The sequence below is a fragment of the Malaclemys terrapin genome, chromosome 2 (assembly GCF_027887155.1).
Source record: "Malaclemys terrapin pileata isolate rMalTer1 chromosome 2, rMalTer1.hap1, whole genome shotgun sequence".
In the NCBI taxonomy this organism is placed as follows: Eukaryota; Metazoa; Chordata; order Testudines; family Emydidae; genus Malaclemys; species Malaclemys terrapin.
The window spans coordinates 133,674,740-133,688,373 of NC_071506.1; positions in this window are offsets into that span (position 1 = coordinate 133,674,740).

A 13,634-nucleotide genomic window follows, 5' to 3' on the forward strand; every position below is an offset into this window, starting at 1 on the left:
GAAGGTAGGATAAGAAGTAATGGGCTTAATCTACAGCAAGGGAGATTTAGGTTAGATATTAGGAAAAGCATTCTAATTATAAAAGTAGTGAAGATCTGGAACAGGCTTCCAAGGGAGGTTGTGGAATCCCCATTGGAGGATATTAAGAACAAGTTGGACAAACATCAGGGATGATCTAGGTTTACTTGGTCCTGCCTCAGTGCAGGTGGCTGGACTTGACTTCCAGCCCTACATTTCTATGTTTTCTATGAAAAAGTATTTACACAAACCTATTAAATCCAGAGATGGTCCAGAACCACAAACCTGGATCTGAACTGCTCTAGAATTTGGGATGTTAAACAACCTCAAACACGGAGTCAGATTTTGCAGGGGTATTTACAATGGAGCATCCTCATCAGTGAGCGCTTTAAAGCAGAACCCTCCAGAAATAAGAAGCCATTTGCATGCAAGGTTCTGGTTTTGGCCCTTTTCTAATTTATATGTTTGGGGGAAAAAAAATTAAGGGCAAGAGCCTCAGTCCCTTTTGCACCTTTGCTGTTCTGCAAACTGGATTAAGGCAAGGCAGCATCTGAGGACTCCTGTACTATAGGGAATGCCACCTGTTCCCCCTCTTTGCACCAACACAGGGGGTATTCTGCAGCAGGGAGAGCTGGGAACATAGTGCACAACCTTCCAGCAATCCTAGCCAGCAGAATGACTCCTTAGGAGCGACTATGGACTGGAGAAAGTTAAAGCAGGGCCAAGGCTGCTCTAATTTGTGCCAAGGGCCAAAGGCAAATGGAATAAAGCCAAGTATGCCCTCCCCCAAGTGCACTGAGCACTGTTCTGACACATCGGTGGATATGGCCCAAAGACTTCATAAACTACAACTACATCATGCTATGCTTTTTTAGGGTGAAACCAGGGCCTTTGCAGAGGGACAGCAGGAGGCCCAAGCACCTGTGAAGTCCCTCCTAACAGGGGACTTCATATTGCATAGGTCTCATGCTCTCCTTCTGCACATGAGTAAATTACACCCTAAGGGTGTGTCTACATGGGAAGGGTTAATACAAAGCTTTTCTGGTGCATGAGAGGTTAGATAGTATGCGAGCTGCACCAATAGCATGTGCAAGGAACACTTGTTCCGTTTTCAATTTGCATTGAACTGAGGGCATAGTGATCTGTGTGTGTGTGGAGGGGGGGGGGGGGACGTGTATCTGTCCTGCTGTTTGCAGGAGTGGCTCATGACTATGGATACCAACCTCAAGGCAGACAGACAGTCAAGAATCAGGGCACAAACCCCAAACCAATTGTGTGTTCTAAACTTAGATTTCACCAACCAACCAACCACTGTAAACTCCTCAGGTACGGCCCTAATAGACAGTCTCCTGGGGTACTCCAAACTTGCCACCCAGGCAAGCCTGCCTCTGTGATAGATGGTCCCTTACACCAAAAGGTCACAACAATATTCCCCTTACTCCCTGTCCCAAAGGGCCAGTCACTCATGCCAGGTCACGTGCACCCGAGACAAAAGACAACACTTATAGCCAACCCTATAGTGAGCTCTCTTAACTAGGAAAAAGAAATGAGTTATTTACAAGGTTAGAGCAGATAAACATACACAAATGAGTTACAGTCTTAGGTTTCAAAAGATGATAATAGCTATAATCAAGCTTTATATGTCCATTTGGGCTAACTAATTTGGGTCCCTTGCTTATGCTTAAAAATCTTGGCCCCTTAGAGTTCAAGCAGCACAGGGGTAACAGTTTCTCCTTAACAGGAATTTTTTATTCCCTTCCGAGGGCTTGTGCGTATACCCTCCGCAGGGGTGTAGGGGAAGTAATCAATAAAGTCTTTCATCCACAATGGCTCGTCTGATGTCTATAGACCTTTTGTTGGGAAGGAGATAATACCTCTTGTGGTAAACTAACATTTCACAGTATCAGAGGGGTAGCCGTGTTAGTCTGAATCTGTAAAAAGCAACAGAGGGTCCTGTGGCACCTTTGAGACTAACAGAAGTATTGGGAGCATAAGCTTTCGTGGGTAAGAACCTCACTTCTTCAGATGCAAGTAATGGAAATCTCCAGAGGCAGGTATAAATCAGTATGGAGATAACGAGGTTAGTTCAATCAGGGAGGGTGAGGTGCTCTGCTAGCAGTTGAGGTGTGAACACCAAGGGAGGAGAAACTGCTTCTGTAGTTGGATAGCCATTCACAGTCTATGTTTAATCCTGATCTGATGGTGTCAAATTTGCAAATGAACTGGAGCTTAGCAGTTTCTCTTTGGAGTCTGGTCCTGAAGTTTTTTTTGCAGTAAGGTGGCTACCTTTACATCTGCTATTGTGTGGCCAGGGAGATTGAAGAGTTCTCCTACAGGTTTTTGTATATTGCCATTCCTGATATCTGACTTGTGTCCATTTATCCTCTTGTGTAGTGACTGTCCAGTCTGGCCAATGTACATAGCAGAGGGGGATTGCTGGCATATGATGGCATATACAACATTGGTGGACATGCAGGTGAATGAGCCGGTGATGATGTAGCTGATCTGGTTAGGTCCTGTGATGGTGTTGCTGGTGTAGATATGTGGGCAGAGTTGGCATCGAGGTTTGTTGCATGGGTTGGTTCCTGAGTTAGAGTTGTTATGGTGCGGTGCGTGGTTGCTGGTGAGAATATGCTTAAGATTGGCAGGTTGTCTGTGGGCGAGGACTGGCCTGCCCCCCAAGGTCTGTGAAAGTGAGGGATCATTGTCCAGGCTGGGTTGTAGATCACTGATGATGCGTTGGAGAGGTTTAAGCTGAGGATTGTAGGTGATGGCCAGTGGAGTTCTGTTGGTTTCTTTTCTGGGCCTGTCTTGTAGCAGGAGGCTTCTGGGTGCACGTCTGGCTCTGTTGATTTGTTTCTTTATTTCGTTGTGTAGGTATCGTAGTTTTGAGAATGCGTGGTGAAGATCTTGTAGGTGTTGGTCTCTGTCTGAGGGGTTGGAGCAGATGCGATTGTACCTCAGTGCTTGGCTGTAGACGATGGATCGTGTGGTGTGACCGGGATGGAAGCTGGAGGCATGAAGGTAGGCGTAGCGGTCGGTGGGTTTTCGGTATAGAGTGGTGTTAATGTGGCCATCGCTTATTTGTACGGTGGTGTCTAGGAAGTGGACCTCCCGTGTAGATTGGTCCAGGCTGAGGTTGATGGTGGCGTGGAAGCTGTTGAAATCATGGTGGAATTCTTCCAGGGTCTCCTTCCCATGGGTCCAGATGATGAAGATGTCATCATATACCGTAGGTAGAGAAGGGGCATGAATGGACGAGAGCTGAGGAAGCGTTGTTCCAGGTCAGCCATAAAAATGTTGGCATATTGTGGGGCCATGCGGGTGCCCATAGCGGTGCCACTGGTCTGGAGGTATATATTGTCACCAAATTTGAAATAATTATTCATGAGGATAAAGTCATAGAGCTCAGCAATAAGTTGTGCTGTGTCATCATCAGGGATACTGTTCCTGACAGCTTGTATTCCATCTGTGTGTGGGATGTTTGTGTAGAGAGCCTCTACATCCATGGTGGCTAGGATGGTGTTTTCTGGGAGGTCACCAATGCATTGTAGTTTTCTCAGGAAATCTGTGGTGTCATGGAGATAGCTGGGAGTGCTGGTGGCGTAGGGTCTAAGTAGGGAGTCCACATATCCAGACAGTCCTTCAGCGAGAGTGCCAATGCCCGAGATGATGGGGCGTCCAGGATTTCCAGGTTTGTGGATCTTAGGTAGTAGATAGAATAACCCTAGTCGGGGCTCTAAGGGTATGTTGATTTGTTCCTGTGTTAGTGTAGGGAGTGTCCTGAGTAGATGGTGCAGTTTCTTAGTATATTCCTCAGTGGGATCTGAGGAAAGTGGCCTGTATAATTTGGTATTGGAGAGTTGTCTGGCAGCCTCCTTCTGGTAGTCAGACCTGTTCATGATGACAACAGCACCTCCTTTATCAGCCTCTTTGATGATAATGTCAGGGTGGTTTCTGAGGCTGTGGATGGCATTGCGTTCTGCACGACTTAGGTTAGGAGGCAAGTGATGTTGTTTTTCCACAATTTCTGCCTGTTCACGTCGGCGGAAGCATTCTATGTATAGGTCCAGACTGTCATTTTGACCCTCAGGAGGAGTCCATGTGGAGTTCTTCTTCCTGTGTTGTTGGTGGGAGGGTATCTGTGTATCAGTGCGCTGTTCAGTGTTATCTTGAAAGTATTCTTTGAGTCAGAGGTGGCGAAAGTAGGCTTCCAGATCACCGCAGAACTGTATCATGTTCGTGGGGGTGCTGGGGCAAAAGGAGAGTCCCCGAGATAGGACAGACTCTTCTGCTGGGTTGAGTGTGTAGCTAGATAAATTGATGATATTGCTGGGTGAGTTAGGGGTACCCCTGTTGGGGCCCCATGTGGCAGGTAGGATTTTAGACAGCTTACGGTCCTTTTTCCTTTGTAGAGAGGTGAAGTGTGTAATGTAGATCTCCTGTCTTATTTTAGTAAAGTCCATTTGTGTGGAGGGTTGGTTATTTATGAAAGTCTCCAGGTTGGAGAGCTCTTTCTTGATGTTTTTCTGTTTGCTGTATAGGATGCTGATCAGGTGGTTCCTCAGTTTCTTTGATAATGGATGGCATAATCTCTCACTGTGGTCTGTGCAGTATGTAGATAGCAATGGATTTTTCACCTTCAGGACCAGACTCCAAAGAGAAACTGCTGAGCTCCAGTTCATTTGCAAATTTGACACCATCAGATCAGGATTAAACAAAGACTGTGAATGGCTATCCAACTACAGAAGCAGTTTCTCCTCCCTTGGTGTTCACACCTCAACTGCTAGCAGAGCACCTCACCCTCCCTGATTGAACTAACCTCGTTATCTCCATACTGATTTATACCTGCCTCTGGAGATTTCCATTACTTGCATCTGAAGAAGTGAGGTTCTTACCCACGAAAGCTTATGCTCCCAATACTTCTGTTAGTCTCAAAGGTGCCACAGGACCCTCTGTTGCTTTTAACATTTCACAGGTAGTAATGCTTCACCCCTGACTGTGGGGGATTAACAGGCTTAGCAAACATTTGTATGACTACAGAGAAAACATTACCTTATAAAATGAGATACAGATATTAGAAGTAGGATTAATATATGCAGCATCCTACAAACATTCCATAAAGTCTAAACACTGTCTTATAAATGCTAATATCTATTTTAACAATACAAACACATAGGTAAACCAGACTGGTTTCCAGCTATGCATTTGTCAGCATTCAGTGAGGCTTGGGACCTTAGCATGAGTTTACTACCAGTATTGCAGCATCTCATGATCCTTTGCTTCACTGCTGAGCAGCCTGCATCCTGGGATTGTTTTCACTGTAAGCTGTGGGAACCCAGGTGGATTCAATATTTTTTTTAAATCCTGTTTCTGCTGTCTGGGCCCCACAGTTCCTTTCCGAGCTGGTTCATGCCATTTTCAAACTGCTCTCAGTCAGCATGGACTCAATAACGCTCTGCGCTGCTATAAGAAGGGCAAATACACGCAGGCTGCTTGGGCAGCATTACAACACTCAGAGCTGGACAAATTCTGCATTGGATCCTCACCCATCACGCAGATGGTGCAGGAGCAGAATAGTCTATGGCAACAGCAGGATGTGCTGCCATGGTGGCAACAGGACTGGGCAGGAAAAAATGAAGGATGCCACTGAGCTGTTCCTATATCACCTACACAGCACTCACTGTTTCTGGGCCCAGGAAACCAGCATGGATAGGTGGGAGAGAATCGTTCTGCAGACCTGGGATGACTAGCACTGGTAAGAGCTCTTTTAAAAATCTGTACAGAATTGATCCCAGAGCTTCACATATAGCCCACCACCATGAAGGGCCCTATAGCCATGACCACCCTTTTCCTGAAAGCTGGCCACCCCAGAACATTACTACTCTGTAGTCAACCAATTTAGCATGTGGAGATGAACTGTGGAGGCCAGTCTCAAGAACATCTGCTATGCCACTGATCAGGTGCTGTCCAACCAGGATGTGAAGTGGGGCAATGCTCAGGAGACAATTGATGGCTTTGCATAAATGGGGTACAAGAGTTGTGTTTTGGCAACTGATGGAACCCATGTGCCTATAATTTGCCTCCTCCCCACCACCAGGGCACAGAGTTTATAAAAAAAAAAAAAAAAAAAGACAGTGGTACTTTAGGGTACCATGGAGAAGACTGCTCAACCACTATGGTAGGTTTTCAGACATAAGTACAGAGTTGTCCGGGAAGTCTACAATGAAAGGATCTTCCAGAACACACTATTATTTAAAATTAAATAGAGAAATAATGTCTACAGGGCTCCTGGAGGCAGTTAATGGTAGGGAAGTTGGTCTGGTTATTCTGGGACACCAATCTTATCCCTGATGCCCTGGCTCGTGAAGCCACACACACGCAGCTTGGACAGAAAGGCGGCACATTTTAACTAGCACCTGAGTCATTGCAGACCCAGGGGTGTGGTAGCCATGTTGGTCCCAGGATATTACAGAGACAAAAGTGGGTGATGAGGTCTTTTATTGGCCCAACCTCTGTTGGTGAGCAAGCAACAGCCTTCTTTCTAGTTACAGAATGCTAGTCGAATGTGCATCTAGCCTTCTGAAAGGCAGATGGCTCTGTTTATGAACTAGGTTGGAAACAGCAGGGAAAAAAAACAAACCAAAAATGCTTTCCAGCCATTAGGATTGCATGCTGTATTTTGCAGAACTTGTGAGAGCAAGGCAGAAGTCTTGCCGATTGGTGGCAGGTAGAGGTGCAGAGACTCTCTCAGATGTTGAAGCAGCCAGCAGGACATCCCATAGAGATCACAGATGCCCCTGGGAATGCTGTCAGGGATGCCTACTGTTTGTATTTTGAGTCAGATGCCTGATCACGTTAACCCCTGTGGGAGGTTGTTGGGATGCAGACAGTGTGAGCGCGGTGATAGTGTGTGTGGGTGGTTGAAGTTTAAGGTCCCCTATGTGCTTCTGTTAAAACCCTATGAATTATTTCAGCATATTTAACAGATTTTCTGTGTTAAAATTCAATGATGACTCATAATGGATGTATTGTAAACAGTTTTATTATGAAACAATAAAAAAACAATAATAAAGTTTTAATGAAGCCAATGGAAACACACCATCTTTGTATTTAGAAATACATTTAAGCCAACCAATCTTCTGAAGTAACCAGCTACACACGAACCTTTATTTACTGCAACAGTGCAGACAAAACTCCATGTACAACAGTTAGAATGTGTTAATGCAACCCTTCCTCCCCAACTTGTTTGTATAAAGTTGAAGGTGAGTGTACACCTTGCCAGTCGCTCTTCTCCACAGGGTTCTGGGGCTGAGTGCTTCAGCTCAAAATTCTCAAGGAACGTTGCAGAGCTCAAAACAGCTAGGCTCCCAGATGCAAGTGTTCACAGTGCCTGGAGGCTGGTTCTGAGAGGTGAATGGGAACAGCTGGGAGCACTGCTGTGGGAATACAGAGGTCAGGAGTTGCTGCTGGAACCAGTAGCCAGCATTGTCCTGAATGCTGAAGGATGTGGCTGGATTCCAAAGTTACAGGACTGCTGTCCTAGCAGGAGCATGTTTTGCATTCTGGCTCAGGATAGCATCCATAGGTTGCCTCTGCATCTCTCCCTCCTCCCCACCGCTCTCCATCACCACAGTGATGCTGACTGCAGCCACAGCCATGCTTTCCTTGGCCACTGCAACAATCACCTGGGACAGCTTTCTTTCTCAGTCTGGGACCTCATGGACATCCTTCACCCCTCAACAAGCCTGGCTCTCTTCTGTGACTCTGCCATAACTTCAGCAAACATCTCATCCTGAGTCTTCCCCCCATTCCCCTCAAGTTGGCCAGCCTGTCATCAGTACATAGAAGTTCTGTCCTGGACAGCCTGGCTGATGCCTTCACTGTGGCTGCGGAAGTAAGGGGGAAAAAGTTGCTTATTGTTCATATCAGACAAGTTGTGATACATTTGGTGGGGCGGTGGGGTGGGCGGGGGGGGGGGGGGGGGGGAGGAGAAAGCTATCTGCGACCTTTCCTTCTTGAGACTCAATCCCATTCTTGCAGGGCAACCTCAGAGAATTTGTGGTCTGCATGTACGGAGGGTGCTGGGTGCATTTGGATTTCAGTCTACTTTATCTGCTTTGATGCTGTCCAAGCTGGGATGGTTGGAGCTACGTTCATTTTTGAAGAGGTTATGGGGGCAAGTTGGCCAGTAATCTTCTCATCATCCCCTTTAGGCTGTCTTGACTCTATGTTAGGCTGAGACAGGTAACTAGGAAGTAGAGAATGGCCTTATTCAGAGGTGCATGGACATTGTGACAGTGTACCCCATAAGGCTTTATGGGGGTGTGTGCTTATAAATGTATGTATGTATGACATAACTGGAATATGTTTTATGCTGCCGGTGCCATGTAACATCTCCGTAAAGGTTATGGTCTACTATATCTATTCATCCTATTTGTACACATATCATTTTCTACTTGAAGTTAAAAATATGGGCTGTATACTTGCTTGGTTTCTAAGTAAGCTTTGTGAGGCATTTGGTCAGTTTCTTTAGGAAAGAATTCGCAAGGTTAAGTACCTGATCAGGAAACACTTGGGAACAATGCATCTTGGAATGCTCTTCCTGGAGACATACAAGATATCATGTGGACAATGGCTTCGGTCTGTAAAGACTGAGTCATGCAGGGACATGTGACTTGCCCAGGTGACTCCAGAAATCCATCTTGGAGCTGGACTTTGCATAGGGGTGAGGAGGGGGGTCTCCACCCATGGGAGAGAGTCTATTTAAACCAGTGGGAGACCCCTCCATTTTGTCTTCAGCTGGCTAAAGAAGGAGCCTCTCCACCCCCCTCCCCCAGGATACTCAAAGGAAACTAGAACAAAGGACAGTAACTACAGGGGGTGTGAGTGATTGCTGGACCCAGGCTAAAAGGAGATTAGCCTGTAAAAGGGAGTATTCTGGAACTGGTGAAGAACTTATCTGTATTTAGTTTGATTAGACATAGATTTGCACATTTTATATTTTGCTTGGTGACTTACTTTGTTCTGTCTGTTACTACTTGGAACCACTGAAATCCTACTTTCTGTATTTAATAAAATCACTTTTTATTCATTAACTCAGTATGTATTAATACCTGGGGGAGCAAACAACTGTGCATCTCTCTCTATCAGTGTTCTAGAGGGCGAACAATTTATGAGTTTGCCCTGCATAAGCTTTATGCAGGGCAAAACAGATTTATTTGGGTTTAGACCCCATTGGGAGTTGGGCATCTGAGTGCTAAAGACAAGCACACTTTTGTGAGCTGTTTTTGGGTAAACTTGCAGCTTTGGGGCAAGTGATTCAGACCCTGGGTCTGTGTTGGAGCAGACGGGAGTGTCTGGCTCAGCAAGACAGGGTGCTGGAGTCCTGAGCTGGCAGGGAAAACCGGAATAAAAGTAATCTTGGTACATTAGGTGGCAACTCCCAAGGGGGTTTCTGTGATCCAACCTGTCACAGACATTCACCAGGATGGTACCACCAGAAGCACTGCAGGAATGGAAGGTGCTTACAAGCTATATCAGGGGGCCTGGGCATGTGGCTATCCCCTATAATGCATGAAACAAAAATTGAACTACTTCTCAGCATTAAGTTCTGCTCTCTTCCCCCTACGGACATGGGGGAAGTCCAGAGAAAAATAGATGGGGTCCTACGATTGTCAGCTACAACGCGTGTTACAGGGCATTTGAACCTCTGTGGGGAGCACTGTTTGTGCCATAGCCAGGCATGTAGCGTGCACTCATACCTCACAAGCTACGAAGCCTAAACCAAATTTTCTCTCCTGTGAGCACTGCCTCAATAAACTGAGGAATTTTGCATGAATTAATGCTTTTGTTAGTTGAATCTGCTGGGGGGGGGGGGGGGGGGCGGAAGAGAAGGGGAGAAGCAAGGTATAGATTATGCCACGCTTTTAACTCACATCCACCACCACCGAATTGTAAAGATAGGTACTTACATGCCAAAGTTCCCTCCAGCCGGGGATCTAACTCATTGGTCCAGCCTGGGACTTATTCCTGTCCTGCATTGGGTGTGCCTCAGGGCCCGTTGTAGGAGGGCAGGACTGGGGCTAGCTTTCCAACTGGCTGTAATCAGGGTCCTGAGTCATAAAAAGATCCTGGCTCTCAGGTGACAGCTCCTCTCCTTCCCCCAATGGGTGTAGCCAGTTATCCTCTGTGGAAGAGTGTGTGAATTCTGTAGAATCCTGTCCAGTTCATAAAAACAAATGGCCAGATTACATAGCTCAAGAGAAATGAGAGGTAAAAGGAGACAATTCAGCAGGGCCTGACTGCTCTTTACCCAGCATTGGTTGGCATCATGTCTGTGAGGGGGCCATGACCATCTGCTTTGCCATCTCCACGAAAAAAGTTCCTTATTCCTGTGGCTGGCCACAGAAGTGTCCTGAACCAATACTTCTCCCTACATGGTGAAGAGATCCATGGTCTCAGGACCGCTTCAAGCAGCTGCTCGAGGTGTGTTGTGGGGCTCTGGACTGCTGTTGTGGTTGTATTGTCAGATTAATGAGACTCTAGGATCCAGAAGAAATGAACAAAATCTGTGCACCTTTTGTGGGGGGAAGGTCATCCTGCAAACTTGACATCAGAGCAGGGAAGGCACACAAGAGAACAGACAGGTAGTAAACAGTCAACCTGCAAAGCACTGTGGGATAGCAGTTAGAAGCATGCAAAACAGTGGCGTGCAGCAATTGCATGCACATGAACAGAACAAGCTATTTCAAGGCGATGCAAACCTAGTTCACTTTGCCAGAGGACTGCAGAATTCCTGATAAACGCGTGCAGTTAGTGTACAGTGATGGGTCGCATCATGCGTATGCAATTGTTTTGAAACTAGATTACCTCAGCTCCATTGGATTTAAAAGCCCCATGTAGACAAGCCCTGAGTCTGGAAGAGGCCTTCCCCCCCCACCACATGTGCATGTATATTCTAGAAAGCCCAATACCTTTCCATTAGACTTGTGTTTCCCTTCCATTCATTGCTGCCTGGTTTTGATATTCAGGGCTGTTTGGGTTGCATGCACATAGTTCATTAACTGCCTCATGGACCCAATTCAAAAACAAATTGTTTTCAGAGCAGACCATAAAATTAGTGGCGCTTTGTAAAACTGGGTGAGTTTAATCGGACCAATGGACATCCTATCTACAAGGAAAATGTTACTCTTCATAAACTCAAAACCAGCACCGAGAAAGTAGGAAATACTTCTGATCCTCAGTCCAGGTGGCTGGAGGTATTTAAAACTATGTGCCTTCCCACAGCAATTTTTTTTTTTTTTTTTAAAAGCCTTTTAATGTTCAGTCACAGTTTGGATCTTTGACTAATGAGCTATATAGGATACAAAAGCCATTTTCATGTAACTATTTTAATAGGGGTTTTACCCTTTACTCCACCAAATTAAATATTTGAAGCTCGACTCTTCTGTCACTGGTACAAAGGAGAAGGAACTCCTCTGGAGTCAAGGGGCCAAGCTGGTGGAAAACTGCTAGTAACGGGAGGAGAATCAACTGTCTGCTATTGGGTTTACCACCAGGCTGATGAAAGCTTTCTACAATGGCTTGGATTCCAACGACTATAAAATCAAATAGGAAAATATGTACTTTCATTGGCACTCCTCAGCTAATAAAAATCCTTTTGAGGCTAATGTCCCTGTAGCATTTTTATTTTATCCTCCTCCTGAAAGCAATTTTGCTCCTTATATAGTTTCCACATGCAATAGAGAAATGTGCAAATGTGCAACCATAATATTGTTTATTTGCTGTCACCTCTTTTTCATTCACTGTAGACTGCTATTTGCAGCAGAGAGAAAGAGACTTGGCATCCCCACACACGGATGATACATGTGGTGCCTAGCGGTGTGAAGTTCCCCTATTGCCTTAGCTCAGAGGTTCACCTCAATTTTTTCCTAGGGCGTGACTAGGTTTGCTTCAGAGACAAAAGCAACAGTCATCTTGTCTCTTGACATCAAAGCTCCACTGCAAAAACCAAGCATGGGGCCTAATGAGAGAGGAAGGATAGGCTAGCAGTTAAGGCCTTGGAGACCTTGGTTCGAGTCCCTGCTCCACTACAGTCTGTTTGGATGACTCCGGGCAAGCCGCTGATCCTCTGAGCCCGAGTTCTCCATCTGTAAATGGGGATAATACTGCCCTGCCTCCCAAGGGAGTCAGGAGGCTAAACACATTTGAAGATTGGGAGGCATTTAGATGCTAGATACTTTTACATCCCCCAAGTCAAGCAGAACACCTGCATCCAGTAAAGTCAATGTGAGTTTTATCTTCTGCAGGAATAGGCCAGGCCCTTTGATTTGCACAGCTTCAGGTCTCAGACTTGCAACTGGATCCACTAGCATACATCTGTGGAATCCCATTGGCCAAGATTTTCTGAAGTGATTAGCATTTTTAGGGTTGAGATACCTGAAAGGGCCCTCATTTTTAGGTGGGTAGGAGCTCAGCACATAATACTCAGAGCACCTATTCCACCATCATTGCAATGATCACCAGACACACCATAATGATAAATAAAGTTAATTGATTTCAGTAGGGCTCAGCAGGAGACAGAATTCCATCCCAGTGGTCTGCTTCCTAAGCCTGTGGATCCGAATGGTAGCCTTGGCAATGTCTGTAAGCAAGGTCGGCAACTTGCCTTCAAGCACGAGTTGAGCGATTACAAGTGCCAGGACAGCATGCAGCGACACTGCTTCCTTTTGGAGTTTTTAAAACAAACAAACAAAAACCCCGCAAGCCAGGGTGCTTCCATTGGTTTTCAAAGATTCTACTGGCTCTAATGGAATTCACCATTCCACTAGCGTTAATGGAATTTAAAGTATATTGTTTTTATTAAACGAGTCCCTAGAAACCAACTGAAATTGGTGTTCCATTGCGTTAGTCTCAAGATATACACATAGGCCTACATTTGCAAAAGTCACTAGTGATTTTGGGTGCCCTCTGAATGGCAGGCCCAATGAAGGTGCTACAGAATTAGGGCTTCCAAACTTTTGAATATATAGGGCATAGTAAGAGACCGATCTGACCCAGATAGCTTGCAGTCTGAGCAGACAAAGCACAGGAGAAGTAGGATGACTGCCATTTTATAGATCAGAAACAGACACACAGGGCTAATTTGTCAACTCCTCATTCCCATCACTTATGCAAGTCACTCCAGGGAGTTCAATGGGAAGACTCAAGTGAGTACTTCACACACTGGCTGTAAATGACTTGCCCTAGATCATACAGGGAGGCTTCAGCAGAATGTAGAATTGAACCCAGATCTCCTGAGGGCCAGTTCAATGACCTCACTTAACCAGTCCATCTCTGGAAGCAATTGAAATGGATGACCATTGTAATGGTGTGTCTGAAACAAAGATCTCCCACAGCAGAAGCAGCTGAAAGTCTGGTTATAATTAGCAGAGTGACTTAAAAAAAATTACATTGTTAGGGTCCATATTTATTCTCGTTCAAGGATTCCAGATCAGTTTGCTTAGTTTACAAGCAAACTGCAAGTTCAGCCTGAAATCTCAAAACAGAACAATGCTCCTTCCACCTCTCTCATTTTCTGGTGAGAGTCTGATCAAATCTTAGCTAACCATTTG